This window comes from Cupressus sempervirens, chromosome 9 (assembly GCF_028749045.1).
Source record: "Cupressus sempervirens isolate cs-2001-9-10 chromosome 9, ASM2874904v1, whole genome shotgun sequence".
In the NCBI taxonomy this organism is placed as follows: Eukaryota; Viridiplantae; Streptophyta; class Pinopsida; order Cupressales; family Cupressaceae; genus Cupressus; species Cupressus sempervirens.
The window spans coordinates 386704056-386728670 of NC_143126.1; the positions used below are offsets into that span (position 1 = coordinate 386704056).

The 24615-nt window shown below is 35.6% G+C and overlaps 1 protein-coding gene across 4 annotated transcripts in view; it reads right to left on the reverse strand.

Annotated features, from left to right (window-relative positions):
- The window catches only part of LOC149538885 (integrin-linked protein kinase 1-like), a 293426-nt gene that overhangs the window by 126196 nt on the left and 142615 nt on the right, over positions 1 to 24615 (reverse strand). The window lies entirely within an intron of this gene.

Consider the following 24615-nt stretch of genomic DNA (forward strand, 5'->3'; position numbering starts at 1 on the left):
CTAGCTGAAGTATAAGGGTTTTGAAGCTAAGTTATGCCTTTAATCCATAGTTGAGGTTATTGTGGATTAAAGTTCTGAAATTATAATTAATATCTCTTGTTGTATATACTGTGGTTGGGAGATACTGAGTTTCCTTCTAAGTTTGTCTTCCAATTTGCTGCTGAAGTAAAGTAAATTGTAATTGCTTCTTGAATTGTGACTTTGCCATTTCTCCTAATGTTTCCTACTGTGACTAAGGAGAAAATTAGAGTTGAGCTTATTGACTGGTTTAAGGGAAATTTGCATGCAAATTGAACAACAACGTTCAAGTCTAGAGAGTTGTTGCTGAAGATCATTACCTGATATTCAAAGGACAAGTAATAATCAAATTCTGGAAGTTGCGTTACAATTCAAAGAAGTGAATCTAGGCAATTTTCTTATTGTCATCTGCATATGTTATTGGGGTTGAAGTTCATTATCACGGGTCTGCTACTGATTTGTGCAACTAGTATTTATGTGCTAGAGGTGCAACTAATGTGGGAGAGAGGTGTAACATTGTTTAAGATCTGCAAATCATTACAGAACCCTGCATTCACTTCCAAATTGCCCTTGGGTATTGAAAGACTGTTTACACACAACCAGGTTCCACATTGTTTATCATTAGTTAATGTATTTTCTGATTAATGTTAATACTGGTATAAATAAATGTAATAATCTCTACTAGATTGAAGTAGGAATGCTGAATTTGGACTAAAAGGTAATTTCGTCAAACATTTATCATGTAACCAAGTCCTTGTACAAAGTTGTTACTGTGGTAATTACTAATAGAAATGGTATATAGCAGATTACTAAACTCAAACAAAAAACGAGCTATTAAATCAAATATCTAGATGGAATTCAATACATCAATTCTGCAATAAGGGATTTGTATGACATGCGGACCATTCAAGCAGCTGTGAACAATGTTCTAATAACAGTCTTTAATGAACATACCGTGATTGAGAGTGAAGATGATTACCACATAGCCATGATATTGGAGTGCGTATCAACTAGAGTACTGTTCCGACCTAGCAAACACCCTCATCATTCACGTCCTGCCCTCAAATGCAGTCTATAACCTATCGTATGTTGAACCCGTCTGCCTTGATTGATCAATCTATTTTCCTCTATTATGAACGTGGCTGGAGTATTGAGGTAAGACTTGCAAGTGACGTTGTTCCAAGTGTTGGCACGTTATCCAGCATTACCACCCCGCATCACAATATCCCTGACATTTACGACGTACTCTATGAGATAACTTGCTATTGTTCCCGTCCCCAATATTTTCTATGTGCGCTTACTCACGTATGGGCATTCAATATGATGCTAGAAATAACTGCTATTATATCCACCATGTTCTCATCTTGACATTACCAAACTAATCCGATTGAGTTTTGAAAAGATACTCACAGGGTCATTAGTATTCTGTTGTAGATGGAGACTTCAACTCTGCCTGTCGTCCACTTCCATTCTACCAGTTAATGTCACAGAGCTGAGATCTTTGAAATCTATCACTTTCAAATCTTTAACTTCTATAACAAAATGTGAACTCAAGTTTGCATCCAACTCCACTTTGATTTTTCTCAAGGGTTTTCGTGCCGAAGAAAATAGCCAAGTCACATCAAGAAACTTTTTGAATTTGTTTTGTTTAATAACATAAACTCGTGGTATCCAAATCCTAAGATAGAGTCTCTTATTTATAACCTCGAAGTGAGTGAAAAGTGTTGGGATAAGAGATGTGGGATTAAATTCCAATTTCGTCCTGTAATCACTTAAGTCACCTTATAAAGTAAATGACTTTTAAAACATAAAGTAAGTTATTAAAGTACTTTCAATACATTTGGTGACAACTTAAAATTAATCTCCCTAGTGACTGGTAGGCATCCTGACTGATGAAGCCGTTAATCTATCCAGATGTGGAGATAGATTAACACGGCGCCATAGAACTAGTGCAGGAGAGGGGACATGACAGTCCTCCCTTCCTAGGATTGCTTGCCCTCAAGCAATCTCAATGCTAGATGCTGCAAAATAGATTCACCTTGCCAGGTGGCGTCTTCGTATGGAAAATCTTTCCAGTGGATTAGATATTCTCTGACGGACCTATTTTGCAGCTTCCTTTCCTTGGTCTCAATCACCTCTACCAGCTTCAAGACAAGCTTACCCTCCTCATCAAGTGGAGGCAAACCCTTTGAAGGAACAATCTGTTGGTCAATTGCCTTCTTGAGGCATGAGACATGAAATATGTTGTGGATTTGGCTTTCACCAGGTAAATCCAACTCGTAAGCAACCTCATCAACTCTCCTGGTGATGCATTAGGGTCCGTAAAATCTGGGCTTAGCTTTTCTGACCCACTTTTCTTCAGGGAGCTCTGTCTATATGGTTGTAGACAAAGCTAAACCCAGTCTCCTATCTCGAAGCTCCACTCTGAACAATGTCAATCAGCATATAACTTTTGTTGGTTTTGCGTCTGCTGAATATTATCTCTAAGAGATTTGAGAATATCCTGTTGATCCTGAACCCAATCTTTGGCTAAGGGAGATTTCCTGTCATGTAAAGCCAAATCAATGAAAGAGAGAATTTTGTAGCCATAAAGAGCACGAGAGAGAGTCATCTGAATAGACATATGATATGTGGAGTTATAGCAATACTCCCCCAAATACAACTACTTAACCCAAGCTCTTTGCTAACCTACAATGTAGTTTCTCAAATACCCTTTCACCCATTTATTCACTATTTCGGTTTGACCATTCGTCTGTGGGTGATAGCTAGTACTGGGAGTCAACTCTACACCTATCAATCTGAAAACCTCCTGCCAAAAGGTGCTGAGAAACCTAGTGTCCCTATCACTCACAATAGTCCTGGGTAATCCATGAAGACGAAAAACCTCTCGAAAGAACAACTCAGCCACTTGAGAGGCTGACCAGTCCACAGCAATAGCAAAGAAGTGCACGAACTTAGTCAATCTATCTACCACCACAAAAATGCAATCTTTGCCCTGTACCCTCAGCAACCCGGGATAAAATTCATGGAGATACTCTCCCACCTCTAGGCTGGAATAGGGAGAGGCTGAAGTAAACTTGCAGGAAAGCCCTACTCTGACTTGTTCTGCCGACAAGTCTGGCAGTCTTTAACATGCTGCAAAACATCATCCTTTAGCCCCTTCCATGAAAATCTCTTTCTAATCTGCCTGTAGGTTTTTAAAAAAACCTGGGTGCCCTGCTGAAAGTGCAACATGTATAGTGTGCATAATATCCCTTTTAAGTTTAGATTCGAGTACTGCGTAGATTCTATTCTTATAATATATAATATCATCCATTACCTTGTGCTGATCATCTTGAAGTATACCATCCATAATCTAACATGCGTGGGTATTTTTGGAATACTCCACTAATAGCTAGGATCTCCAATGTGTTGAAATCTCGGAAATGATACGACACTCTTATCACTAGGAGTCTTCGGGAAAGTGCATCAACAACTATATTATTTTTCCCTTTGACATATTCAATGTCAAAATCATTTGCTTGGACCTTGCTGACCTATTTCTACTATCTTTCATTCAACTACTTCTGTTCCAAGAAGTAATGTAAACTGTTATGATCAGTCTTCACTGTAAATTTACTTCCCACCAAGTATTGTCTAAACTTGGCTATGGCATGCATTATGGCTAGCATCTCTTTATCATATGCAGAATATAATAGCTCACTGCCCCTAAGTTTCCTGCTCTCAAAAGCTATGGGATGACGGTCCCGCATCAAAATTGCCCCGATACTGCTCCTTGAAGCATCACACTCAAAAACAAAAGGTCTAGAAAAATCAGAAAGTGTCAGAACTGGACACGTTCTCATCACCTATTTCAGTCTATCAAAGACTACCTCTGAATCCTCTGTCCATCTAAATGCCCCTTTCCGTGTCAAATCAGTAAGGGGGGCTACTACTTGGAAAAAACCTTTGGCGAATCGCTTGTAATAAGAACAAAGGCCAAGGAAGCCCCACAACTCAAATACATCTCTCGGCGGTGGCCAATCAAGGATTGCTTGTATCTTTTCCTAATGTACCTTAACTCCCTCTACACCAATCACATAACCTAGATAGAGAATCTCGGTTAATCCAAATTTGCACTTAGACTCCTTTGCGAGTAAAGGGTGTTCTTCCATGAGGCTAAGGATCTCATCTAGGTGTTGCAACTGTTCCTCCCAAGTCCTGCTAAAGATCAATATGTCATCAAAGAAAACCAACACACTCTTTCATAGTTGCTTTTTGAAGATGTGGTTCATGCATGACTAGAAAGTGGTTGGTGCGTTAGTGAGCCCAAATGGCATCACCAAAAACTCATAGTATCCGTAGCGGCATCTGAAAGTTGTATTATGCACATCCTCCTCTCAATCTCGTATTTGATGGTATCCTGATTGAAGATCTATCTTCAAGAAATAAATAGCTCCATGGAGCTCATCTAGTAACTCATCGATGCAGGGAATCGGATACCTATTTTTAATGGTTCTCTTATTAAGGGTGCAGTAATCAATACACATCCGAAGGGTGACATCCGTCTTAACCAACACCACTAAAGAGGCAAAAGGGCTCGAACTAGCCTGATATCTCCAATATCTAGAAGTTCCTTAATCTTCTTCTCTATTTCTTCCTTGTAATGACTGGGGTGACGATAAGGAGTGGTAATGACTGGTTTGGCACCCTCCTCTAGCTCAATGATATGCTCAAACCCTCTATCCAGTAGAATACCTAGAGATAAATTCTCAAATACCCTCCTGTGCTTGTCTAGCACCGTCTAGATGTCACAATGGTATTACTGTCCTATATCGTATGTATCCTTAAAAGAGATGAAACACTGTGTCACCCATTTGATATCATCATGTCTCAAAATGGCTTCCATCCTATGCGTTGTTATCAACTTGGTTCCACAATTTTGTATGGCTTTTTGGACTATCAACCGATCACCCAATAAGAATTTCAACAACATTGTCTCGTGATCAAACATGTACCTGCGGAGAGTCCATAACCACTGTCTACCTAGAATGGCATCCAACCCATCCAAATCAACCACATAAAATTAGTCTCTAAGAGATAATCATCAAACTGTATCTGAAGATTGGATACCTTCTCTATGCAACTCAAAACCTCACCACCTGTCACTTCGAACTGAGGTATGCCAACTGTTTGCAATCCTCTCTTAAATACCATCCGTGTGCTAATGAAATTATGGGATGGTCCTGTATCCAAAAGACAAACAATGCATTGTCCCCTAACAACACCCTTCACCCTAAAAGGATGAAATGCTGGATCACTAGAAAGGGTGGCTTTAACAGAAGGTTGTTCAGTAGTAGCTTTCTTCTTTTTATCTTTAAGGGCCTGCTCCTCAACTTCTTCCTCCTTGCTGTCCTCAATATCATTACCTTCCGGTTGCTCTCCTTCATCCTCTGAAAGAACCTCAATATAGTGAATCTTGCCTTTATCAAGGCATCTGTGGTCGGGAGTCCAAGGTTCCCTGCAAATGAAGCACAATTTATTCCTCCCAAGTTCATTACGTGTCTCAAAATCCAATCTAGGAGGATTTGATTTTTGCTGACTTTTGTTCTCTTGGGACAATGTAGACCCTTAATACAGTTTCTTCGGAGGCTATAGTAGTGAAGAAGGTGAATCCAAATCATGGGTGATCTTAATCACATCATCCAAGGTGTTTGGTTTAAGGACCTTCACCAAACCCCTAAATCTATCCTGTAACCCTTCTGTGAACAACATCACCTTACATTGCTCTGTCATATCCGGTTCCATCACTAATATACGCTGAAAATCATCAATGAAGTTATCCAAGGACCCAGTCTGTCGTAACTAAGCCAAATCCTTGTAATAAACTTCAATATCCTTCCTGTCAAAATGAGTAATCAGCTTGGAGTGGAAAATCTCGTATGAAGTTATGAGGCCATGATCCTGGGTGACTAAACTGTGATACCACCAATCATACGCTGCTCCGTCAAGGTACGTTGTGGCAAATCTGATGGCTTCCACTTCTAACGTGGGTTTAAGTGTCAAATAGGTATCAAGCTTGTGGATCCAAGCTCTAGCGGATGTCTTACTGCTACCATCAAAGGTAGGGAGAGTTAACTTGTTCATAGCATGTTTTAGGTCCCTGTTTGGTGCTCCAGGTCTCCTATCTTGCTACTGTCTATCAGCCTCCCTTTTTTGATTTAGGTACTAGACAAAGGTCACATTTTGTTTAATAGGATCAGGAAACAAATCCCATTCATCATACAATCCCATAACATTGTCCGGTAGTAAATTTGGTGTGGCTGGGTGTGTTGCCTCTTCTTCTACATTAAACATTGGCATTAAAGGTTTGTCAGTGTTACATGTGGGGGCTCTAACAACACAGGGTGATCCAGCTACACTGTGTCCTTCATCGTGATGGCTCGGGGCTCTCCCATTAATAGGAGCTAATTGTTGCATATTAATTGAAAATTGTTGAAGTGCATCAGCTATGTTATTCTTCCCATCTCTAATGGTCGGCAATGTTTCCCGTATTTCCCTGTCCTATTTAGTTTCACTAAGTGTCATTTGAATGTTGTTTACCTGTATTGCCTGTCCAAAATGATCAACCTATTTAGAAAGTTCAGTCTGTTCACCTATTCCAAATATTAATTTCTCATCCACCGAATAACTATCTTCAATCTCAATATTTTCTGAAGAATCTGCTTGTTATGGCTATAGATGACTGAATTTATAATGTCTTTTGTACATTCCCGGCTGTCATTTTTTAATAAAATTTGGTCTGCAAATATTCTATTATTTCCCAAAAGATGGAAGGTCTTGTGGCTCTATTACCACTGTAATAATCTCTGCTAGATTGGAATAGGAATATTGAATTTGGACTAAAAGGTAATTTCGTCAAACATTATCATGTAACAAAGTCCTTTTACAAAGTTGTTACCGATATGTTACTGTGGTAATTACTAATAGAAATGGTATATAGCAGATTACTAAACTCAGACAAAAAATGAGCTATTAAATCAAATATCTAGATGGAATTCAATACATCAGTTCTGCAATAAGGGATTTGTATGACATGCGGACCATTCAAGCAGCTGTAAACAATGTTCTAATGACAATTTTTAAAGAACATACCATGGTTGAGAGTGAAGATGATTAACACATAGCCATGATATTGGAGTTCGTATCAATTGGAGTATTGTTCCGGCCTAGCAAGCACCCTCAACGTTCATGTCCTGCCCTCAAATGTAGTCTGCAACCTGTAGTATGTTGAACTCGTTTGCCTTGATTGATCAGTCTCTTTTCCTCTGTTATCACCGCGACTGGAGTATTGAGATAAGACTTGCAAGTGATGTCATTCCAAGTGTCGGTATGTTATTCAACATTACCACCCCGCGTCACAATATCCCTGACATATATGACGTTCTCTATGAGATAACCTACTATTGTTCTCGTCCCTAATATTTTTTGTGTGCACTTATTCATGTATGGGCATTCAATATGATGCCAGAAATAACTACTATTATATCCACCACGTTCTTATCTTGAAATTACCAAATTGTCCCACGCTATCTTCAATCCAAATGAGTTTTGAAAGAGAGACTCACAGGATCATTAGTATTCTGCTGTAGATGGAGACTTTAACTCTGCCTGTCATCCACTTCCATTCTGCCAGTTAACGTCCTAGAGCTGAGATCTTTGAAATCTATCACTTTCAAATCTCTAACTTATGTAACAAAATGTGAAGTCAAGTTTGTGTCCAACTCCACTTTGATTTTTCTCAAGGGTTTTCGTCCCCAAGAAAATAGCCAAGTCACATCAAGCAACTTTTTGAATTTGTTTAATAACATAAACTCGTGGTATCCAAATCCCAAGACAGAGTCTCTTATTTATAATCTCAAAGTGAGGGAAAAGTGTTGGGATAAGAGATGTGGGATTAAATTCCAATTTCGTCCTGTAGTCACTTAAGTCACCTTATAAAGTAAATGACTTTTAAAGCATAAAGTAACTTATTAAAATATTTTCAATACATTAAGTGACAACTTATGATTAATCTCCCTAGTGACTGGCAAGCATCCTGATTGATGAAGCTGTTAATCTATCTGGATGTGGAGATAGATTAACCCGGCACCATATAACTAGTGCGGGAGAGGGGACATGACAATAAATCAGAGTTGGCTTTGAGCAAATAAAGATTATCATTTCTTGAACTTAATACCTTAGCGTTGCACATTTTATTTATTTGCATTCAAAAGGCATTAATATATACAGTAGTAATCTCTGATTAATGAAGAAAATTGATGTAGTTTAAGTATAACCAAGTTAGGGTTTTTACAGGATGTCTCATTGGCTGAATACTAATTTCTCCACAATTGATAGCTTAATTACAAATCTGAAACTTGTACCAAACTGATTAGATGTCAATACCATTCTAGATGAAAGCTCAAACTGTTCAAACTTCTTGTAAATTCAAACTTTGGCACTTGATGACCAAATGGTGAATTTAGATGCAAATTCACCTCACATAGAAAGCATGGGTTTCCATCCAGCATTCACTAATTCCGAGGGCTTTTGTGCTTGAAAAAAACCAGTCACTGTTTTTCTGCAACAATGTAGAAATAACATTAAAATATAATCTCATAACATGACCCAAATGAAAAATGGCCTTTCTTATATAGCTGCCTTTCTTATATAGCTTTTTAGTTGGTGAATGCTTGTACTTTTAGAAATGGATAAAGCATTCTTTAGTTTGAATTCCTCCTAATGAAGTAGCTTCCCAAACAAGCTGAAATAATTTATTGTGACTTTATATTATAACTTTATTAATCTCTTCATAATTCAATTAATGATATGAACTTAATAGTTAATTATAATTGAACTATAACTTAAACCAATAATTATAATATTATAACTCCATCATTAATCATTGTAAATTCTGACTTCGCTAGGAGGTAACCTACTGCATTCACTACTAAGTAGGGTACAATACTAAAAGTATTAAGGGTTCATCTCTATCAACCCTAATTTACTATATTTAGTAAATCCCTGAATACCAAAGCAAAACAAAGATGCCAAAGGTCATCATTGCAACAAAGGCCAGTCCAAGTTCTCTGCCAATTATAGAAACGTTTGATAAAATGACTTACTATAAATAGTAAGTGTACCAAGCTGATCCAAATGAATAGCAATCCCGAATAATTCTGACCTTCAGAAGGGAAAGAGCCTCTTGTTCTGCCAACAGGGACCCTCTAACCATTTGACTTAGTCTACTAGGGCCAATGATAGGCTAAAACCAAACCACCAACCATGGTGAGCTAAAAAAGGGACATTACAAATCGGAAAAGCCAAGATTGTTAGAGAACTCAATCGATGTTTCAAAAGAGCTACTGTTACCTATGGCTATCATAGCTGATCCAACTATTACAGTGTTTACAACTTTTTATCAAGCGTCTTTACACAATTTGTTTTTTAAGTATTATGGTATTCAAAGATGCTTTCTTTTCAAGCAATCTATTTTAGACACATGATTTGGTTAATTTACTTTTGTATTTGTTCCCATTTAGATTGCATTCCCATGAAAATATGAGAAATAATTAATGGCATGAGCATGCACAAATATGTAAATATTATTGGCACTTGAATTTATAATAGTAAGCATTATTTCCACAAAGAAGTTGATCAATGTTTCAAAATAGCTATTGTTAGCTATTGCTATCATAGCAAATCCAACTATTAGAATTTTTACAACTTTTTATCAAGCGTCTTTACACAATTTTTTTTTTAAGTATTCCGGTATTCAAAGATGCTTTCTTTTCAAGCAAACTATTTTAGACATGTTGGGTGGATATTTTGCAATTGACAGCTTGTATAACTTCTGTTGCAAAATAGGAGTACCAACCACAGCATGTGAAACAAAGTCTCTCTTACGTTAAAGGGAAGGCTCCCCCTTCTCACAATTCCTTGGATCAACTCAAGGTAAGCAAGACGTTTAGACATACTTATAAGGGTGTAACCAATATTCTTTCCTCTTGTTTCACGAAAGAATCCACTTACTCGCAGAGCGGGCAATGGCCAAGATGGATCTCTTTAGTACACTTCTATCTTAAATTTGGAAACAGTGATGCCGAAAAACTCACACCAACTCACAAGCTGATTGAAAGTGTACCGGCTTAAATCTATCTATTTTTTCTACACTATAAGAATGGCTATGAACCTCATAGACTCCTATGCTTTTCTTGAAAGATAAACCTCTACTATTGGGCAACACAAACTTCCAAAAGTAGATGATTTCTACACTCTAAGATTATAAGTTATTCCAGATCACAAACATTAAAGTAACTTAACTTCAATAATATGCGTGAATAAAAGACAATAATACAAACTATAGTCACAACTTCTAATTTCTATCACCGCAGTTGCTTCCAGACAGAGCTTCAAAACAAATAGTTTCTTCTAGTCACTTTGCCCCAAGTTCAAACAAGATTAGCATGAAATGAATATAGCAACACAAACTGTAGTCACAACTTCCAACTTGTACTACCACAATTGTTTCCAGACACAACTTCAAAACAAATTGTTTCTTCTATTCATTTTCTTTCAAACTTGTACTACAAATCACAAGTATGCTTGCACAAATTTTACAGAGTTTTCTTCCACATAAAAAGATGATTGTTTACAATGAAGGGCACTCCTTTATATATGTTACATCCCAAATTTTGACCTAGTTTAAATTATATAGCGATTGAGTTGAATAGTTTACTTTTCTATTCATGTGAAAAAGGTAGTTAAATATAACTGTTATATACTATGAAATGGTTTAACTTTTAATGAGGATGGTCATTATCCGTTATTTGTCATATGAGGATAATAGTAGTTAGCAGTTGCTTGATCTCGAAATTATGGTTATTAACTAAATTTCTTGTTAAATATCAATATTAAGGACCTAGCGACTTGTATAGCAAGGTACAACCATTTAGACACGCATGAGCTATTAGATAAACATTAAAAACATTAATGATTTTAACTTAATTAAAGTACATACCTTTAATAGCTTATGGTTGATATTTCCATCCCCTCATTATAATACATATTTATGTACGTGCACATAGATATAGAAATAAGGTGACACCATAATATTATTTTTATACAAGATTCTATCTAATTAATACGTACATTTAAATACGTGTACAAGAAGATAAAATAATCTTCCAAATGAAGCATGTATTTAGATATACATTTAAAAGATACGACCTTGGATAAGATATATAATATGATGTCATCTTAATGAAATACATTTACGTGCACGTAGATAAATATGTTATAAATTATCCTTTAATTTATAACCTTCAAGTTCTTTTCCATATTTATCCATTTCTTTTTAAAAGGCCGAAATGTACACTTGGCATATGACATCAATGTTGCAAGAAGACAAATCTTTTAACTCTTTAAGAGTTACGGCTTATTGGAAGCCTTTGATATACCGAATGACCCTATGTATTCGGAAGCCGTGAGAAACCAGTGGACATGAATTGATTTTCTCCTTCCACACAATTTACGATTTACCTCTGCAGTTCTTGTCACGTTATTTCCTTCTCATTTTGCCTTTGTTGAAAGTCGTAATTGATAATCACTCTGAATTTTGTCTTTGGAATTACTCCAGAAAAGGAACTCGTTGTTAGTGTCCAACCAAGGCTCGTTCCTTCTTCAAACAACCAGGTTATGTGGTCGGCTTCCCAATTTTGATTGAGATATATATATATATATATATATATATATATATATATATATATAATCAAATTACTACTACGTTTGTGTTTACAGCAATAAGGTATACATCCATGAAATGCAGTACTTTATCTTTGTGTGGTATCTTCGAATGAGTTCTCAGTGAGTTAGATCTTCCCATGCTAAGTCAAGACCAATTGTTCATGATAAGTCTATACATCTTTATTTTACTGCTGTAAGTCAAAATCGAATTGTACTTTTGCAAGTCTTAATATACTGAAACATGTAATATTCATACACTCGTTGAGGATCAATAGAATGAGCTGGTTTACTCTGAGATTTGAACACTTGGGACTCACCCGACTGTATGGCCAAGGAAGAGGGTGAAGAGGTGATAAAGAAATCTGCAATAACATGGAAATAAAATCAGATATGACATAACAATTATATATTATTTTAAAAGGAAAAACATTTAATAGCTCATGCATGTTCATATTTATTGTTCTCCTATTGTCAAGTCGACCGGTGGTGATCGAGTAATAAAACCCATCCAAAAATCTTGGCCAAGGTCGTTAAAGGCATGTTTTCCATCATAAGATCACCTGATGTCAGTAGTGTCAGTTATTCAAACATGTCTGTTCATAACTATGTGATCATTCTGAACACCGAAAATGCTTAGGTGGCTGGACTAGTAGTACCCCAAGCCCGATCTTGAGGTACGGTCTTTCTTTTCAAAAGATTGTGTGGGAATGGATATGGTCCGAGGTTGGGAGGTTAAGCCTAAGTCAATGCTTCTCTTCTTACCGAAAGTCGAGGCTTGCACAACTAGTTAAAGACTCACCAATTACTTTTTGTATGTTTCTTCTTTCCATTCCTGATATGATCATGTATTTGCTTTACTTATATGCAAGGAAAGATAGGAAATCGTTATTTCAGTACTTCAATTAATCATTATTTCAGTTACTTCAATTAATTGCTATTTCAGTTACTTTAGTTAATTGTTATTTGAGTTATTTCAGTTGAATGGTTATCTCAATTAATCGTTAATAGTTAAATCAGTTAATGTCTCATGAAAAGGATTTAAGATGTTTTGTTTCGAAACTTAGTTGAAGGAAACTCTTTCATTTCTATGTAAAATTAGATATTAGTTCTTTATTTTGTTATGAAAATCCATTTGTTACAATATAGGCAAAGGAACTTGAGAAAAGAGGAGAAAAAGGTGGGAGAAACTCAACCACCTTGACCAAGTCAAGAAAGAGAAAAGACTTCTTCAATTACATGACTGAAGGTACATGTAATTTGACTACATGCATGTCCTCTAAGAAAAATGATCAAACTAATGAAGTTGTCTAGAGTTCATGTATTCTGAGCCATTGCATCTTTTAATAGCCTCCCGATTCTCTTTGATGGATTGTCAGTAGTCATTTGATAACTTCACAAGAAAGAGAGAAGACTTATTCAATTACATGACTGAAGGTACATGTAATTTGATTGCATGCAAATCAACTACATACATGTCTTCTAAAAAAAATAATGAAAATAATGAAGTTGTCTAGAGTTCCTATATTCTGAGTCATTGCATCTATTGATAGCTTCCCGATTCTCTTTGATGGATTACTAGTAGTCATTTGAAAACTGGATGTAATCAAGCTTTTTCTCATCTCAGAATTGTTGCGAACTCTCCTTTGTCAAATTTGCAAATTTTTGGCACTTTGAAAACCTTCACAATGATGCCCGGATGTCATCTCAAAAAAAATTCCTATCAACATTTTTTAACTGATATATATATATATATATATATATAAGTGCTTGGCGCATTTCCACATGAACTCAAGTTCCAGGGCAGCCATTGGGAAAGTGGAGACCAAATGAATATAGCTTCTTTTATTCAAAGCATATCTTGTTGACAAGATGTCTCTATTCTTCAAAGAAATTCTGACATATCTTGACTTGAAGAGTTCTTTGCAACATGAGAATTTCAAAGAGTGAAAACATCTTTCAATGGGATTGAATCCATTAGGGTTTCAAGATTTGGACAATAATGGCAGATCCATGAAGGATAAGTGTTCTAGGTATGATTTAGATACTTTTTGAACATTTAAATAGGCTGGAAAAAATATTGACAGCTTCTTTTTTGGGCAAAAATGGTCGAAATCAGGTTTTCCCAGGTGGATTGCATACGGGCAAAATATGGCTTTTTGGCTTGAGTGGATAAATGTAAGTAGATGTGGCTTGGAACCATGTAAATAAGAGTTTTCTGTTTAAAAATGAAAGTTTTACACAAAATCAAGATTTAAGAATGCATTTACATGTGATAAAAACTCATTATTTTAAACTTATGTAAATAGGTAATCGGGTTTTAAAAGTCCAATTACAAATTTGGGAAATATGGAGTTGGGCAAATTTGGAAATGAAATGAACATGAAGGCTGGAAATGTTAACAGATACTTGTATTCTTTGAGACAACTTTCATCATTTTCTTCAAAAACTTGAACTTTAAAAACACCAAATCGAAACAAACAAAACAAAAGAACATAGCTCTAGCTTTGACACAAATGATTATTTCCAAATACTTCAATTTTGCAAGCAATTTTTCTTTTTGGAGGAAGAACCTTTTTGCATTTGCAAAAAATGAAAGTTTGAATTCAACTTAGAACAAAAATCTAGGCTGCAACTAAACAAATGAAAATCAAAGAGTAAAAGAATGCATCAAATAAGCCAAACAAACAAGAAATGCAAACAAAACTCAAATCTTACACTTACATGGAGAGCAAAGAGAAAAACTTGGAGAAAGAAGCTGGACTGAAAATCTCCTCTCCAAAATTGGGCTTCTTCCATGTGTTTGCATATGTTTTTGATAGTGAAAGTAGGGAAAGGGCCTTGGACCCAATGTGTTTGTGTATGTTGATCAAATGCTTTTGAAAAATTCCAATTCTAGCCCTAAATCGCATTTTTCATGTGCAAATGCAAATGGGAAATGTTGCAAATGTTCATTTAATGTGCCAAGCACATTTTTCCAACTTGTTTACACATTGGAAATGCCTTAACAAATGCACATCGCATTTTTTGGAGGCCAATACATATGCTAAAAATAAAGCAAATACAAACACAACAATCTTCTATCTTCAAATGCTCAAGAAAATCGCACTTTTCATGGTGCTTTGCATGTTGAAAATGGGAGTTTAAGTATGAATTGGGCTTTTCCATCGTTTATGCATATTAGGTTTTTCCTCCAAAAACCCAAAATCGGATTTTAGATGAGCATTTACATTTGTCAAATGCAATGATAAGAGCATGAAGTTGAAATGCATAAGCAAATTGGTGTTTGCAAACCACATTGCATATTTAAATTAGGGCATTTATGCAATGGAAAAGCACATATAAATTCAAATGCCCAAATGGAGTAATGAAATCATGTTGAAATGCATGCACTTGGTGAAAAAAGGGCTTTTCCAGCTCATTACACATTGGAAATGAATGGTTTTAAGCAAATCGGGCTTTTCCATCCTCAATAAATATTGCATATTTGTCTTTTCTTGCAAATCGCACTATTTGGACTCATCTTCATGTTTTAAAAACACATGCAAAGTGTAGATCGTGGTATGCAAGTTGGAATGCATATTTAGAAATGCATGTAAAGTGCAGATCGCACTTTTGGAGATCATTTACATGTTGCATTTTATCCTTCTAAGTGCAAATCACACTTTTCAACCCATTTGCATGTTCCTTATTGCATAAGAACCCAAGCTAAGAGTTGGTCGCACTTTTCTGGGTGGATTACATATTTCATTTTACATGTAAATAAGAAAATCGAGGCTTTCATGGTCATTTACATACTTAAAATGCATGCAAAGCCACCCAGCCAAGTTGTTTAAATGAGAAACAAGTAGTTTTGCAAGCCAAATTGCAATTTCTAGAAGCAAATACAATTGCATATTAAAAAATATGTTATATGAAATATCCGATTGGCTCAAAAAATTCTGATTTGGCTCTTAGAATGAGGAAAGCAAGAAAAATTGGGCTTTTCGGGTGCAACTACATGTGTATTTGACTTACACTACTTATTTCTTCTATTTAGCACATGTTTAATTAATTCATTTAAGTGAATCTCACTTTTTGGGGTCCATTACATATTTACTCATAACACTTTTCTGTGTCATTTGTAAATGGGTCGAAAAAGTGAGATTTTCACTTAGGTGATTTAAGTTATAACAATAATGTGCAACATAACAGCAAATTCGATCAAAAAGTGCACTTTATAACTTAAATGACTTAATTTATAACTTAAAAGATTAAAAAGTGCAACTAGATAACTTTAAAAACATATTATAAAGTGATTTTAAGGTATATATTTCAAAAAGTGCAACATAGCACAAAATTATAAGGTCTAATATTTAAAATATGCAATCAAGGTTCTAAAACCCGATTACCAATGAACTTAAACCTTAATAACTTTTGATTAAAAAAACTGATAAAATCCCAAGATAGCTTGAAATGAGGGTGTGACTAAAGAGCAAGAGATTGAAAGAAACAAAAAGTTGAAAGCAATCCAAACAAACATGCAAAATACCAAAAAAGGACTTGGAAGGCCTCAAAAATCAAGTATAGGTTATCAAATTGAAACAAAAATGACTTGACGAGAACGATAGGGGAAGACTAATCGATATATGGAGAGGGGAAGATTAATTGATCAATTTTTGCCAATCGTATACTGAATTATCTTAGAGAAATATGAAACTTAATTGGAAGCGTTTCGTAGTGTTGCCTCCATTTTGTGATGACAAAATGAACGACAACAAGATATATGATTTGATTAATATACTTTTGTATTTGTTTCCATACAGATTGCATTCCCATTTAAAATATGTGAAAACAATTGACTACATGAGCATGCACATATATATGTAACCATTATTGGCACCTTAAGTTACAACTATAGTTTTTATACCATTGCTAGGGAAAAATTTCACCAAGCTATTTGTGTGTATTTATTATTGTCTTTTGAAAGATTTGGTTAATTGAATATATTAGTGATTATTGTGGGCTTTGTACACTACCCACCATTAATTTGTTGCGCTCCGCAAGGATGCATTGTCTTGACTTTTAGACCCGCTCCCATCCCCGGTATAGAGTGAGGACTCAACGACAGATATTTCCATCCCCCACTATTGTTTCAAAATGGGCAAAATTAGGTGTCATCCCCAAAATGCCACTTTGAGAGCAGCAAGATACAGAGGTACAACTAGAAGTCCCTTGAACAGCTATAAATTCCCAAGAAGTCACTACTTTTCCTCGAGATTTTGGCCATCCCTTATGGCCTAAGCAATTTTTGGATAGCCAATGTTAAAAAGAAAGGCATTTTTAAATTTGCAAAAAAAAGGTTGCCTAGTCCACAAAGACACCAAACCACATTTAATAATAAGTAAACCTAATCTAAGCATAAAACAACCAAAAAGAAGAAAAGAAATCATTTTCACATTCATGAAGGAGAAAAGTAGCAAGAGAAGCAACTCATCAATGTGATGGTCCCAAATTTTATTATAATAATTTAATTTAATTAATTGAGTAATTCGTCTCAAAATTTAAATTATACAAAAAAGAGGACCTTTAATTAATTAGTTTAATTAATAAATGTGAGGCCCAAAATAATAAAATAAAAGTTGTATTTGTGGTTCTAATTGATTTATGTATATCTTGGGCTCATCTTTTATTTTGGTCGTAAGTGTTTCTTTTGTGTCAATACTTGTTGTGCACCTTCGGAGTTTTCCTTTGATGGGTATTTATAAACTGGTGGGTATGATATTTGTGGCATGCTATTGGGATTATTTCTTGTACTGCAAATTCCTATTGGCCTTTTGCTTATCTTGTCATTTCGGAAGTGAAAGATCTTCCATAGGTTGCTCTCACAGTTTCAGTGGAATTCAACCCTCACCCTATTTCGTTCTATAATACTTTGCTCGGATCTAGAAAATCGGATTGCCGTCATTATTTGCAACTATAATCTTATCTAGTTACCAATTGATGATCTTGGCGCACTCAGTACATTGTTCATTTTTCGAAGTTCTTCTCTATCATTGAATCATGGCTATTGTTAGTACTTCGAAGCTATTTCCATTGATTGTCTCTGTAATACTCTTCCACATATTAACAATTGTATGACCCTCCAACAGCTCCTACAGACACCCTCGTTTGCCACCGTACCACACTTCTAGCAATCCATATGGACTTCATATTCACCATACGACACCCTTGCATTGATACCGTATGGACAATACAAACTACCACACCTCTACACAGCAAACACCTCCAGACAAAAATCACCTCCATACAGAAATTGCCTTTGGAACATTAGAGTGGTATCGGAGCTAGTGATCTTGCCAATCTGCTGGGATGAATGAGAAGTTTCAAAATTTGGATCACACCATGGCAACCAACAATGATGGAGAGTGGTGGGTGAAGGCACTACAAAATATTGGCAAAGAGCTCAGCGTGGGTATTGATCTTCCATTAGATATATTGGAAGTATGTTTGCCTAAGGTGAACTAATTACTTTCAAGATTTGTACAAAGAATCCTTTCGCCAATTTAGGATGCCTTAAGTCAACCCAAGCTTTCGAGACACCACAACAAGGGATAAAGGTTGGTAGTTGCAACGTGTCTCGAAGAGGTCTTGAGAATTTTGGCTCCTAAAGCATTGTATGATGGTAATACCAAGATAGAGATCTTGTGTTTGATCATTGACAACTTTCAGAGCCTAGATGACATCAATGGTAATCCTTTTGGCAAGAAATCTCTAATCTTGGAGAATTGTGCAAATGTCAAAGTGGGTAACCTCCTCTTAGATCTCAAGTTGCAAAATGTTGTCCTAATATGTTTCATCACTTCTTGGTCGCCATCTAGGAAGATCATGATAATAGGAGAGCCTTATGATTTCGTGTGTTGAAGAGATCGATGGAATATCCTAACCTATCACATCTATGTTATGGGTTGTTTGTAATCTAGAATGTGTCCCTTCTATAGAAGCATGTAGATTGGTCACTAAAGTTTTCAAGGCTTGTGAAGAAAAACTAATATTTGATTTGCACAATTAGGAGAAAATGGATGACAACGATAAGAGTAATGCATTACATGAGGAGAATGAAGGCATGATTACAGGGAAGCTCCAAGAGGATTTGCTAAATCTTTCTAATACACCAACATAGGGAGAACACCTAAAAATTGAGGAGGTTGCTTGCATAGATCTTGTGAAGACAACATGGACGGATCAAGTTTTGCCCAACTATGTTCCCGTCACCAAGGTTGTGCCCGTTGTCGAGGTTATGCCTGACACTGAGGAACTATCAGTCGCCAAAGCTATGTTAGTTGCCGAGGCTATGTCCATCGAAGAAGATGTGCCTGTTGCTAAGGCTCAATCTATCATCGAGGCTTTGTTCGTCCCTTTGGTTGTTTTCATCGCCGAGGTCGTGGTTGTCACCAAAGCTATGTTTGGCACCGAAGCTATGTCCATCGTCGCACTCATGTCATTGCCAAGGTTGTGTGTCTATCACTGTGGCTATCTATCACCAAGGCCACATCCATCGTCAAGGCCTTGTCTATTGTTGTGGTTGTGTATGTTGCCATGGTTATTTCCCTTGCCGAGTCCATGTCCGTCGTCAAATCAATGTTTGTCACCATCATTCTGTTTGTTGTCGTCACTATTGTCAAGTCTATGTTCGTCATCATCATTGCTTCATCACCGCCATTGTGTACTCATGATCAAGGTTCCCTTCACTGAGTTACTCTTTGTCGAGGTTCCCTTCACTGAAGTAATCTTCACTGAGGCTCTTGTCGCTGAGCTACTCACGGCCAAGGACCCCTTCATGGACATACTCTCCACCGAAGCTCCCTTCATCGAGGCGCATTGGTTGATTGACCATATGACCTGCCTACTATATGATTTGCATACTGTCATCATATTACTAAGTAATTGGAAAATATTTGCTTATTATTAACAATGATCAATAGATCAATTTATACAACAAACTGAGCGATGTTTCCTTAAGAAAGAATCGTAAAGAATAGAAACATTCTATTCTAGAAACAAAAAAACTAAATATTAGAAACATTCTAATAGTTACAAAAGATTACAATAGAAAACCATTAGATACTACACAGAGATAATAGAAAGTTAGAAACTATCTATTATAGTAATACCCTCCCTTAATGGTCAATCCATCCAGAGCACAAAGATGTCAAAAAGCATAAAAGGTAGCTTTTGTTTGCTCAAGGGGCTCCGCACTATTCGTTATGGGCTGTGAACCTGATTACTTAGATAGGGCAGCCAACCTCTTCCAACATTCAACTTGCATGTGCCCAAACTTGTGGCAATAATTGCATTGAATGTTCTTCTTCAAGGAGCCTTTTGAATCTGGACCTAAGGATGCCTACTAAGAAGACTATTGATGGTACTTTGGATACTGCTCCAAATCTTTGGAGATGAGCATAATGCTCCAAAACAAACCGCAAAAAGCCATGATTTTTAGGAGCAAGTTGAGGATGTGGCTACCCATATCACAATTTTAGGTGCAATTGATACAGATGGGATGTGTGCATCTATTGAGAGCAGCAGAGAACCACATGTTGCATCATATATTCCTATGGTTATTGTTATCTCTAAAAGTTGCACCCTAACTAAGTGTAAGACTCGGTCACTCTGAGAAACATGTAAGCACTCCTGGGTAGTGAGTTTCTCAAAAATGGAGTAAATCTTTGGTTTCTAAGTCAGTTCCTCTATGATACTTCACCTAAGATAGATACAAAAAAAGTAAAATACTTGGTTGGAAAAGGGATAAGAAGGATTTCTTCCATGAACTTTAAATATTGAAAAGGTAAACTTAACTAAAACTTAAGGTGATGTATCAAAACTTTAAGATGAAGAGGATACTGACTTAACACAATGAAGTCTTTCTAAAACTATTCAATATTGGGATAATAGTAATATCAAAAACTCACATACAATCACTTTATAAGAAGGATCAACCTCCACTAAATGTGTACAGGAATGATATATTCACAATTAACAATCTGAAAGGAAGTAAATCTCACAACTTATAACCTATTTGAGTATCAAATATTCACTTGTAGATGCTAAAACTGAGACATTCACATAAGGACTCAAAATGAACCACAAAAGAAACATTGGATCAGTAACTTACATGCAACAAAGTAAACACATAAATGCCTTGCAAACTATTCTTTATTCAAGCTTCAATGGTGACAGAGTAACACCCTCCTAAAACTATATTACAAGACAGCCTGCAAAACTATGACAGACTCAAAAATTACTCCAAAAGTTGCACCTGCATAAAACTAGAACCCTTACAAACTAGTCTTCAGCTCATAAATTACTCCAAAAGTTGCACCTGCATAAAACTGGAACCCTTACAAATGAGCCTTCAACTCAGACTTATGTTTAGTTTACATCCAATTGCACTTTAGGAGAGCAATATCTCCTTGGTCTATTTCAGTCAATCAGGCCGTTTTTAGCCCCTCAAACAATTTCAAAAAGGTAAAAGGTGGCTCAAAAGTCATGACCCTAAAATATCATCATAGAGGCTCATCTTCAATGCAGCCAAATATCTCAAAATGGGTCACAAAAGTCTCTGAAATGTAATAACTTTTTGACTTTCAAATCCCATCACTCTAACCTTTGAACTTTGTCTTAACTCCACAAAATATCCTTAGCTGACTTTTTAAAGGTAAAAGAAATATCTGATTATTTTATCACAACTAATTTATAATTCATTTATCTAGTGAATATTAGAAACACTAATTAGATAAATGAATTATCAAAACTTTTGTTACTTATATCAAATTGATAATATTTATTACATAATTTGTAATTCATTATTATTAATATATAATAATTGTATTAATAATATTGATTATATTAATTCAGTATGTGTTGGACAGTGTATATAACATTTCACTTCGCAAAGTTTTGGGAAGCAAGCTTTGTCAACCTTTTGAGTTGCGTCCCTCTTAAATGTTCACTCATGCGACATCTACAACTGAATTCCATTTAGTTTCACAAGTTTTGTCAGTTGTACTGGTGATGATGTTGAAGAAGCTAGTTGGTATAAGCAGGCACATTAAATAGTTCTACCCTTGGGATTTGGGTGGACAAATGTGTTATTTGTTTTCGAGATTGCTTGGGAACAACCAATTTCAAGGACAATGGACTATAATGTCCCTATTTTTGTGAGCATCAACTTGTAAAGCATTTGCCTATTTCCTAATCCTTGTAGGTTAATGGAGTTGTCTAGCAGGTCCAGTTTCGGCATCACAAAGATTTCCAGATGGCAGTTACCAATCTTTACATCTCAAGATCATTCTTTAGGTTACTCAAAGGTCGTTGGCTATGTTTTGAGGTACTTACTATTTTTACTAAGTTGGTGCTTGTTTGAGAGGGACCCTTACTATTTTTAGTAAGGTAGGGTTATGTGTAGTGAGAACCATGGTTGACCTTCAGGTTCAGACAGGACAAAAAGACAATGAGTTATTAAGAGATGTTAAAGTTTACAATGGCATTAAGGGCATTCATGGTTATATTATGAAGTTATTATTTAACTTTTTAAAGTGACTTTTAAGTGTGGACCATTATATATAATTAAAAGTTGCACCTTTATCACATTATAACCTATGGTTGACAACAAGAGCAGTTATAAAGGTTATTTATAAGGTTATTTTAATGAAGGGGCCAAATGACTTCAAGTTATGGCTTTTTAAAATAACATTTATTAATGGAGGCCAATTATTTATATGTTTTCCAAAGTCAATGTGAGCAATTGGAAAGAAGGAAATGCATTTAATGAATTAAAAACAAATGAAAAATGTTTCAAAAGCTAAGTCATGTTTAAGTTATGACAACTGTATGGATGAAGACTTTTGGTCAATTTCTAATTACGAAATATAAGAGTCAATGAAGAAAGAGATTGAACCATTCTATGCATTTTTGTTCAATGAATTTTGTGAAAAGAAGTAGTGACAAGGATTTTAGAATTTCATGCTTGGAGAATTGTGAATTCTTCAGAGTTTCACAAGCTTTTAAGGTGTTGAAAGACATGCTAATATTTGCTAATTGGGTGACTCATGCAGACTTATCATTTGTGCCTAATTGTTCAGAGAATTTCAATTGTTTGGCAGCCACTTAAGGGTTTGCTAGCATTGAATTACAATCGGTTTCAGAGATTAGAACGAAATTAAATGAAGCAGATTGCAGCTCATTGTAGCAGTGTTTGAAAGCAATTAAGGCAGCCAAAGGGATTTTATCAACCGCATGAGTGTCTAGAGGGTAATGATAGTGCTAAGAAAGGCACGATTTGGGGTATTTGATATTACATCAGCTCATTTCTCATTGGAGCCAAGGACCCATAGCATTCAGATTTCACCTGTGATTCATTTGGGTCAATAAAGTCATAGCCTCAACAATTTCAAGGTTTTTTTAAATTGCATATATGTCAATGCTTTGTTTATCATTGTAAATATTTCAATTTCCAAAATTAAAATAGGAGGAATTTTTGTGAATAATTTGCAGAAGTCAGTTTCTACATAAACTGTATGATGGCCTGTGAATAGGTGGGGGATTTTCGAAATGATATAGCTGTTAAGTGTTTATCTTAATCTTGGTTCTATGTATGTGTGAAGTTAAAGGACATAAATCTGATTTGAACTTACAAGTGTTTGACTAAAAGCCTATGTATGAGTTCAAGACATTGCAAAACAGCAAATGCCTGTCAATTACCAGAAGGTGGGTGAGAACCTGCAGGGGTTCTTACATTTCACTAAAGCTTTTCCTATTCTTAGGTCTTCCATGTAAATGTCATTCTTGATGCATGAATTTTTCATATATTTCATTCCTTTATGTAATCTTGGTATTATAATTTTGGAGAATTATTTTTCTCATGTTTTTTGGAAAATTGTCCATTGTTGTATGATACATTATTCACATTTATGCAAGAGTCTTTTCCTATGTTACCTTGGGTTTCCGAGAAGGGGAGGGCAGGGGAACTGGGAAACGGGGTGTGTCTATTTTTCCTAGGGTAGGGGACAACAGTGGGGACAGCTATATAAAAAATAGGGAAATTTTACAATATATAAAGAGATTTTAAAGATTCATATTAACATGGATAGAGCATGCTTATATACATTATAGAACTGTAATATGTAATGTTTGCGCTAAATAATTTAAAAAGAGAGATCACATGGGAATGTAAGTTAAACAAATTATCAAAATTCAAAACTTAATTTCATGGAGCAGCCAGGGTCCAAGTTTTCAAGTTTCCGGGATGGGTTAAATTTTACCACAAATGCGTGCCCAAGTAACCTTGGTCTTTTAAGGGTGATATATCTTGTTTAGTGGAATTTTCTGTTCTACACTATTCAAAATCAAAGTATCCTTTTCATTTTCACGCAGACTTTGGTCAGCCACAAAGCAATTTTAGATCTGAAGTTTCAATCCAGTTGGAGCTATTGAAAGTCCAAACAGCTCAGGAAAAGTGGCAACGTCTAGAAGGTTATGTGTGACTATACAATTATCATAGAAAGAATTTTATCAGGAGTCATATCACACATCAAAAAAGATCTGTTTCTCCATTCATTCTCATGTTTCAAACAGACAACATCATTATGCTTATAACACTTTTCCATTGCCAAATCATCTCTTGAAGACATTTTCAAATGTTAGGTCAAATGTTACAGCATAAGTTTAAACCATATACCTTTGCATTGTCCGTTTGTCAAGTTAACAGAGCGTTTACATAAGGAACTTTGTCTCAAATTCATTAGACATGAAACTTATAATCAGCATAAACAGATTTTATAGTACAACAAAGCA